The following is a 10,019-nucleotide window of genomic DNA, read 5'->3' on the forward strand; positions in this document are numbered from 1 at the left end:
CTCTGAATTTCAGAAGTTAAGTTTTATAATAAGATGCTTGTAAGCTAAGCAGATTAAGGTCATGGTTTGTATTCTCCTGATTATTATGTGGAGTATGTCTTTTTATTATTGGTCATATATGTTCACTCTTCTATAAAATGCTTTTGCTTAATTTTACCCAGTTTTGTGTTTTCCCCAGTTTTTAAAAATATGTTTTTGTCTTTCTACATGGCCTTTATTTTACTTTTTCTGAGTTTCTAATTTTAAATAAAGTAAATTTCATTAAGCATTTGTATTGTATGGTGGGCATTTTTGTGTCTTGTTTGAGAAATCACTCCCTACTATAAGCGGAAAAGTATGTGACTATAATTTCCTCTGAAAGTTCTAAATTTCTGCCTTTGAAATGTAAGATACTCATTCACTTAGGGTTTATATCTGTGATAGTTTAAAGTAGGGGTGTATTTTCCTTTTCTTTCCAATATGGATAACTAGTATTTTTAACTACTTGGTAAAAAAAATATTGGGGAAAGTAGCATCTTCACAAAACTGTCTTCCTGTCTTTAAATATGGCTATCTCTCCATTTGTTTAATGTTCTTCAGTAGATATTTTGTTTGGCTTTAAGCAGTAAAATATTCTTAATACTCAGCTAATTGGTGTAGAACACAAAGTAAGACCATCAGGGAAAGGTTTTGTTTTTGTTTTTTGTTTGTTTGTTTGTTTGTTTGTTTCAGTTGGAGTCTCACTCTGATGCCCAGATCACAGCTCACTGCAGCCTCAGCTTCCTATGCTCAGTTGATCCTTCTTCCTCGACCTCCTGAGTGATTCCGACTACTGGGACCCCAGGCGTGTGCCACTATGCCCAGCTAATTTTTTGACTTTTTATAGAGAAGAGATTTCATTATGATATGCAGGTTGGTCTTGAACTCCTGTACTCAAGCAATTCTCTCCTCTTGGCCTGCTGAAGTACTGGGATTACAGGTGTGAGTCTCTGCTCCCAGTTGAGTGAAACTAAAGTTTTACCTAGAGAACATAGGCAAACTCCTTTATTGACGAGTACTTAAGAACTCTACTAATTTTACTTTTAAGGACTCCATTTAGGAAACTTAAATATAGATTTTAAAATAGCTCTCATTTATTTACTGTAACGTAGGACAGTTGCAGCATGCACAGTTAAAATACACAGATGTGTGTAAGGACTCTTTAACCCATGGAACTCATATAAAAGCTATTTCTGATATAGAAATATAATCCAGGAGTCCCCAAAATAGCCATAGAGGCAACATTCTGCCATCAACTGCTACATTCTGCTACTTTGACATCATCCATAGAAAATTACCAAAGATCATTCTGTCCCATCACCTTCTACACCAGAACACTTACCAGATTTAACAAATTGCAAAACTGACTAGAGTGAGATTATCCTTCTGTTCCTCTCCTAACCTTCTTGATTTAGAACAATTAAATCATCTAAAAAATTAGGCAGCAAAAGGAAATGCTCAGAGAACTGGATTGGAAAGCCAGCTATTTGGTCTGAAGAATTGAAGTTTTGTAACAGAACTGCCTAAGAGTTGGGATTTTACTCTGTCACTCAGGCTGAAGTACAGTGACACAATCATGACTCACCCCAGCCTGGTCCTGGTCTCAGGCGATCCTTCTGCCTCAACCTCCCAAGTAGCTGGAACTCCAGGCACGCGCTACTACACCCAACTAATTTTATAAAAATTTTTGATCTTTCTCACTCCCCAGCCATCTTGGCAGCTGCTTTTGGTTGGGGGCCGTCCTGCACCTAAGACAGGAAGATGGTGGCCACAAAGAAGATGAAAAAGTCGCTGGAGTCCATCAACCCAAGGCTCCAGCTCGTTATGAAAAATGGAAAGTACGTATTGGGATGCAAACAGACTCTGAAGATAATTTGACAAGGCAAAGCGAAGTTGGCCATCCTCGCCAACAACTGCCCGGCTTTGAGGAAACCATAAATAGAGTACTATGCTATGTTGACCAAAACTGGTGTCCATCACTACAGTGGTAATAATATTGAATTGGGCACAGGGTGTGGAAAATACTACAGAATATATGCACACTGGCTATCATTGATCCAGATGATTCTGATATCATAAGAAGCATGCCAAAACAGACTGGTGATAAGTGAATCATGCAAAATTGTTCTTTATAATAAAACTTGGCTGAACTTGTTTTAAAAAGAAAAAAAATGGTAGAATTAGGTCTCACTATGTCGCCTAGGAGAGTCTCGAATTCCTGGTCTCAAGCAGTCCTCCTGCCTTGTCCTCCCAAAGTGCTGGGATTACAGATGGAATCCACTGCATCCAGCCTCAGGAATATTTTTAAAAGAATGGTGATTTCTTTTAGGCTTAATTGATAAAATGTGATATTTGTCTCATAGTATAGCACTCAATAAGTATTTCGTCAGTCTGTTAAATAGTAGTATACCATCAGAAAGCAATCAGTTGGCCTGTTCATGTGGCCAAATATGATTATTTGCATATCTGCAGTTAAGATTTGGGTCACCAGAATGCAAATTATTGACACTAAAGGAACAAGACAAGCTAAAATAATCACTGGCTGATGAAAGCCAGTTGGACTGGACACTGTGCTCTGACAAGCTCAGTCTACTTATGTTGACTTCATGCTACCTGCTTTCACTTAGGGTGAAACAGCTGCAGGCAGCCACACATCTTAAACATTTTTAAGATTGTGTTAAAGGGGGACAGGATTTTTAAGATTCAACAAAATCTTAAAAATTTTTGCGAGTCATAAAATGTTGTCAACAACATTGTAGTGTTTTTACCTAAATGTAAAACAACTATCTGAGGTAACAAGGGAGAATGGATACGTTCTAAAAGGCTGGATCCACTTGATTGAGACTATAAGTAGCTCTTTTAAAAAAAGGAATTTTCACATATTGCTTATATGCTTATATTGCTGATATGGAAAGAACCCAAGATATTAAGCTTGTTTTGGTAAATCTATTGAATGAATGCATGTGTCAGCCCTAACAGCGTCCCTTAGACTCTTGCTCCTGGTCACAAGAAATATCCCCATTACTTCATGTCTCTCAAATTCAGGTTGAGGAGAAAAAGGAGTATTTCATTAATGTAGACTAAATCCCGGGATTAAAACAGAAATTCTCTGTTCTTTGCTGCAACAATTCCACAAAACAAATATTTTCTTCTTTTCTGGCAAGAGTTGTAATCAAATAATAAACAATTGGTATCTTTGCTCTATATTTAATGATGGCTTCATGGCATTAAAAGAAACAGAGGCCATCTATGTAAACAGTTCTCAGAATAAATGAGCAGCTCCTGGAGGTAGTGAGCCTTTCTCCTTAAAAAATATACTAGCAGTCAATGTGTTTTACTTTCTCGACACTACCTTGCATTGTCTCTTGAATCGGAACTCCAAATACAGACCTGTAGACAACTGTAGACAACTATTCCAACCTGCCAAGGTAGCTGCTTTTTATTTTTATTTTTTTTTAATTTTAAAAATTTATTTATTATAAAGACGTGGGGTACGGTAACTGCTTTTTAAAAACCATATTAAAAATGGAATGGTCAAAGGACTAGATTATTTAGAATTTATATTGGAATAAAAATTAAAACATGAATGAAACGAAGTACTTTTAAGTTAAATGAAACACTATGTTATCCAAGGTGTGGGAGTGGGGTTGTGAGGGGTGATCACATCTGTAACGTCCCCTTAGAAAAAAACCACTAGAATTGTTGGTTTCCTAACATTGATGCTGTGGGTTATAGTAAGTTTGGAATCTGCATGGTAAACACTCTCTGGTCTGATTAAGTTTGGTTTCATTTATTTATATCATGACTTTTCTTTGGTTTTTATTCTATCAAATTTCCCAAAGCTAGTTATATCCTGTTTCCTAAGCTCTGTTTTTATAACCGGAATAAGGTGACTTTTCTAATTAATTTCTTTTCTTTTCTTCTCCACATAAAAGTTCGTTTAAGTTTATGTAAGATAAAAAGTTATTGAGCTTTCTAGGAAGACCAGGCCTAGTAATCTTACCTTGTAACTCCTTAACATCACTGATAGGTTCTTGAAATCTGAAATTACATGTAATAGCACCAATTTTTCCATAAGCTAATTGATATAAACAAGAGTGAGGTTCCTGTAGCATATTTCTGGTCATTAAAAAAAAATCTATGTTTCCAGGCTTTGGCCCCCTCCACTGCCTTGAGGAGGTGAATCTCCTCTTTCTCATTCTCTCTCCCCAATTTACTTTCTCAATAAACTATATTTTCTAATTAAAAAATCATCAAACTTCCATATAAAGACCCAAAACCCTCTAATATTAACCATGGAAATAAATGTGAGTGATACATACACTTAAGAAAGATGAACAAAAACAGCAAAGACCATTATTTACACAACTATTCTAGTTCAGGGTCACACATTGTTGGAGCCTATCCCAGCAGCTCAGGGTGTCTACGTCAGGAACCCACCCTGGACAGGACACCATTCCATTGCAGGGGCATGCATACACCCACACTCACACCGAGACCATGTAGACACACCAGTTCACCTAATGTGCACAGCTTTGAGACATGAGAGGATACCCAAATGTCCAGAGATAACCCGAGCAGACATGGGAAGAACAGGTCAAATCCACCCAGGCAATGGACCAGACAATGAATCTAGATTTTTGTTCATCAATATTATAAACTACTACATTGACCGAAAGGATATTATTCGAGGACTTGCATCAAATTGTTGTTTATTTATTCTTTCATTTGTTTATTCATTTATTAATTGAATCAGGGTCTCACTCTGTTGCCCAGGCTGGAGTGCAGTGGCTCAATCACAGCTCTTCACAGCTTCCAACCACTGGACTCAGGGGATCCTCCTGCCTCCACCTCCCAAAGTGCTGGACTTACAGGCATGAGCCACCATAATACAGGCATGAGTCACCATGCCCAGCCTTGTTATTGGTCTAGAAGGACCATCAGAGAGCAATGTGAAGTTTGCAAAGTAGAAAGTGGATACGAATTCAATGAATAAAATTCATATCTTACAGTGGAAAGAGCATGAAATTTGGAGCCAGGCCGACTTCCTGACCCTGCCACCAGCTAAGTAGGGGACTTGATGCATTTGATTTCCTTCTCTAAGAGCAATGAAATTATATAGAAAAAGGGATCATTGAACTTGTATAGAAAGGTATTGGAAAGTAAGAGAAAGCATAACTGAGGAGTTGACACATAAACAGGACTTTCTCCATATCGCATCTTGTGCATTCTGGAAGAATTATCTTAAGTTCCTGAAACAAAATGCTGAGCTACTCTCCGAAAGGGAAGTATGTACAAAAAGAGAATAAAAAGAACACACACTGTTTTGATGAGATTACAAGTAATTCTTAAAAAGTTAATCTGGCCGGAGTGAGAGACAGTCGTTGGGGGTGACTGTCTCATTTTGACGTCCCTATTTCAGATATAGGCACTAACAGCCAAGTCTATGCTATGCAACTCCATCCACTGACCACAGTTGGTTTATCCAGGGTGATCATCTAACCCAAGCTGAATTCAGATGGTCTTTCTAGTCTTTGAAACTTGGAGAAGATACACGTAAAGACTGGAAATCATTAGAGCTGAGTCTAGTACATGACTCTGAAGACACCTGCTGCTGAGGGCACTAGTGGTCCTCTCCTCCCATCTGTTCAACTCCAGTTTGATTTCATGAGATAACCTAGACACCGTCCAATAAGTTATTCTTTTTGCCTAAAAACATCAGTATGGCTGGGATGTAGAATACGAGTCAAAAAACAACCATAAAAAGTGTTTCCAAATGGGTCTGTAGAAGTTGAAAGGAGCCAGAACGCCTTGGCTAAAAAATCTAAGGCGTGTGAACACTTTTAGGCAATAAGTACTGTATTCAAATATTTTATATTCCTTAATTTAGCACTTCTGTGCAAGAATCTTTTCTCTTAACTCAAATGAGATTCATGCTTCCAGATGGGATGATTTGTTAAAACACTGGATCCTTCTATCTTGAAGTGACTCGGGGAAAATTACAGAGATGAAGAATGTGCCCGTTTTCGCAGTTGTAACTTCTGTTCTGGCTGCTGTATATTCCAGGGCATCTCCTCAATTAATACTTTCTAGGAAAATACTTCATTGATTTCTGCCTGATAGAATATCTCCGCCTTAACTTGATGGCACCCATTTCTGCTTTCAATTATGGGCGAACTTCATCTTCATCTAAGCTGTTAGTAGCAAAAACTTAAAAGTGCATCTGGCATCGTGCCTCAGCTATCTCCTCCCTGAATCAGCATCTTGATTTGGTTTCCAGAGAGCTCAATGCTTGGTCTTCCTTTGACTTTATTGGCTGCCTCGGCCTCATTTGAAAAGCATGCTTCACCTTTCTACCTCTAAACATTGGGCTTCTTCAAGACTCTAGGGCATTTATCTTCTGCTCTTTAAACTCTCAGCCAGAGGATCATATCTGAATTGATACCACCAACCTTAGCTTCTCTCCTAATCTCCAACTCATTTCCTCAACCGTCTCCTCAATGCTTTCACCTGAATTTCTTTTGTAAGTGTGTGTTTGTATGTGTGTGATTGTGGCTGGTTTATTTCAGTTAGCACAGTGTCCTTCAGGTTCATACATGTTGTCACAAATGATAGGATGTCCTTTTTTCTTTTTCTTTTTAAAGATATGGGGTACAATTCAGGGTTAGGTACACAAATGTTCATTATGCAGGTAGCCTTGTTGATGAAGTGTGCTGAGTTTCTAATAGACACGAAAAGCCTACAAGTTCCAAAAAAGAATTCATTTTTTGACTGCTTCTCTCTGAACATGTTCCTGCCCCAGCTTCATTAGCTCACAAACAAAACTCACTGCTGCTCAGAAAATGACAACAGATTATTTTTCAGTCATATTTTACGTAATGCATAATTGCTCCAATGTCACATATATTCAGTTCGAATACAGTCACCTCTCACTCTCTGCAGAGAAGTGATTTCATAAGTCGCCCCTATACCAAAAAAAATCCATAAATTCTCAAGTCCCTGATATAAAATGATATAGTACTTGCATGTAGCCCATGCACATTCTTTGGTATAATTTGAATCACTTCTAGATTGCTTACAATTTCTAATAAAATGTAAATACTATGTAAATAGTTAAATTGAATTGCTGCCAGGCTTGGTGGCTCAGCCTGTAATCCCAGAGCTTTGGGAGGCTGAGGTGAGTGGATTGCCTGAGCCTGCGGGCTTGATACCCGCCTGGGCAACTTAGTGAGACCTCATCTCTACAATAAATCAAAAAATCAGCCAGGTGTGGTAGCATGCACCTGTAGTTCCAGCTACTTGGAAAGCTGAGGCGGAAGGATTGCCGGAGCCCAGCAGGTCGAGGCTGCGGTGACCGGGAGCGGCCACTGCACTGTAGTCTGGGCGACAGAGAGAGACTCCAACTCAAAAAAAAAAAAAATAAAATAAATAGAATTGCATTATTATTATTATATGAGTTGGAGTCTCACTCTGTCGCCCAGGCTGGAGTGCAGTGGCACACTCGTGGTCACCCCAGCATCGACCTGCTGGGCTCTGGCAATCCTTCCACCTCAGCCTTCCAAGTAGCTGGAACTACGGGCGTGCGCTACCATATCCAGCTAATTTTTTGATTTATTGTAGAGACCAGGTCTCGCCAAGTTGCCTGGGCTGGTCTCAAACCCATGGGCTCAGACAATATACTCACCTTGGCCTCCCAAAGTGCTGGGATGACAGGCTGAGCCTCCGAGCCCAGCGTGAATTGCTTTTTGACTTATATTATTTGTATTGTTGTTTTGCTATATAACATATATATATATATTAATATTTTCCCACTTGTGGTTGAGTCTACAGATGCAGAGGACCAACTGTGTATTAAATACAGTCACATCTTGGAAGGCCAAGGTGAGAGGATTGCTTGAGCCTAGGAGTTCGAGACCAGCCTGGGCAACTTGGGGAAACCTCGTCTCTACAACAAATAAAAAAAGTATGTTTTCCGAGGCCATCATTATCTTATCTCAGTTAGAAGCATACCCCATCAGTTTGATTGAGCATTAATGGAAAGGGTTAAAAAAACTACTAGTAGGCTGGGCGAGGTGACTTAAGCTTGTAATCCCAGCACTTTGGGAGGCAGGGGTGAGAGGATTGCCTCAGAGTTTTGAGACCAGCCTGGGCAACTTGATGAGACCTCGTCTCGACAGTAAATTAAAAAAAAAGAAATTAGCTGGGTGTAGTAGCATGCTCTTGTAGTTCCATCTACTTGGAAGGCTGAGGAAGAAGGATTGCCTGAGCCCAGCGGGTCGAGGCAGTGGTGGCTGTCAGCGTACTACTGCACTCCAGCCTGGGCTACAGAGTGAGATTCCAATTTAAAAAAAAAAACAGTCATTTCTCCCCACCTCTATGGCTGTCATCCTGGTCTAAGCCAAATCATGTTTGCCTTGACTGTTTAAATAGCTTCCACTTCTACTTCTCTTGCTCTCTACAAGCAGTTCATGTGGCACCCAGTACAGTGTTATTAACACTTGTAACTGATTATATCAGTCCCTTGCTCAGAAGTCTAAGTCACTTATGATAATCCAAAATACCGACTATGACCTACAAAGCCTTATGTATAGAAGGTTTCCTGGTCTTCTTGCTGGCCTCATTTTCTCCCTCGCCCTACTTTTTTATTCAATTCTAGAGAAACCATCCTTCCTTCCGAGTGTCAAAGACATTCATTTTCACCTCAGGTCCTTTGCATTGACTTATTTTTTGCCTGAAACACTCTTACTACAGGTAATTACATGGTTTTAATTATTTCCCTCACTCTTCTCCAAACAGTTTCTCCAAAAAGAGTCTCTCTGTGTTGATTCTATCTAAGATAGACCATTGTTGCTCTTATCTTTTTATTCAGTTTACATTTCCATGCATTGCCTAACACTGTACTTGTTAATTATCTGATTGTCCCACTGAGTGTAAGCTTCATAAGGCAATCTGCCTTAGTCATTGATAATTCTCCTTAGCAGCTAGAATAGTTCCAAGTATATAGCAGGTGCTTATTTTTGCTAAATGAATTATTAAAGGGAATTATTATTATTAATAATAGGAATTGTTATTAGTAATAATAATTATGAATTATTATTACCATGATCATTTTGAGTTCCTCAAAAAAGAAATTTAAAACAGTATAGACTGGGTTTGGTGGCTCAGCCTGTAATCCCAATGCTTTGGGAGGCCAAGAAGAGTAGAATGCCTGATCCCATGGGTTCACAACCAGCCCAGGCAACTTGGCAAGACCTCATCTCTACAATAAATACAATATTCGTTGGGTGTGGTAGTGCATGCCTGTAGTTCTGGCTACTTGGAATACTGAGGCGGAGGGATAGCCGAAGCTCAGCAGGTTGACACTGGGGTGACCATGAGCATGCCACTGCACTGCATGGGCAATGGAGTGAGATTCCAACTAAAAAAAAAATTAAAAATAAATAAATACAGCAGTGTAAACTAGAAGACAGTATTTAATTATTTATTTAGAGTCGTGGATCTCACTCTGTCACCTAGGTTGGAGTGCAGTGGCCCGATCATGGCTCACCGCAGCCTTGACCTCCCGGGCTCAGGCTATCCCCCTACCTCAGCCTCTCAAGTCACTGAGACTACAGGTGTGCCCCACCATGCTCCACTCTTTTTTTTATTTTTATTTTTTGTAGAGACAGGATAGAAGACAGTTTTGAAGCCAGTGTCAACTCAGCGTGGTCATGAGTAATGAGGTCTACAAAACACAAGTGAGAGCACAGAACACATGGCAGCTTGAGTTATGTCAGCGGTAGCACTGACCAATGTGAAAAGGATGTAATTTTTGATAAATGTATTCTGATGATTGGTTATCCACAGAGAAAAAGTCAAAATGGAATCTCTAATCCTCAACCTCAAAAAAAGTGAATTTTTGAGATAATTTATGTAAAATTTCAGTCTTCTTTAAAACCATACAAAGGGCACTACAGAAATGTATCATTATAACCTGGAAGTAGAAGTGGCTTTTAAAAAAA

At 39.1% G+C, this 10,019-nt stretch overlaps 1 pseudogene; it reads left to right on the top strand.

The window, feature by feature from the left end:
- The first annotated feature begins 1,779 nt into the window (after positions 1-1,779).
- LOC110595871 lies at positions 1,780-2,129 on the top strand (annotated as a pseudogene).
- The last annotated feature ends 7,890 nt before the right edge of the window (positions 2,130-10,019 follow it).

Source organism: Carlito syrichta, unplaced genomic scaffold (assembly GCF_000164805.1).
Source record: "Carlito syrichta isolate Samal-C Ts95f unplaced genomic scaffold, Tarsius_syrichta-2.0.1 Scaffold304825, whole genome shotgun sequence".
Taxonomy (NCBI): domain Eukaryota; kingdom Metazoa; phylum Chordata; class Mammalia; order Primates; family Tarsiidae; genus Carlito; species Carlito syrichta.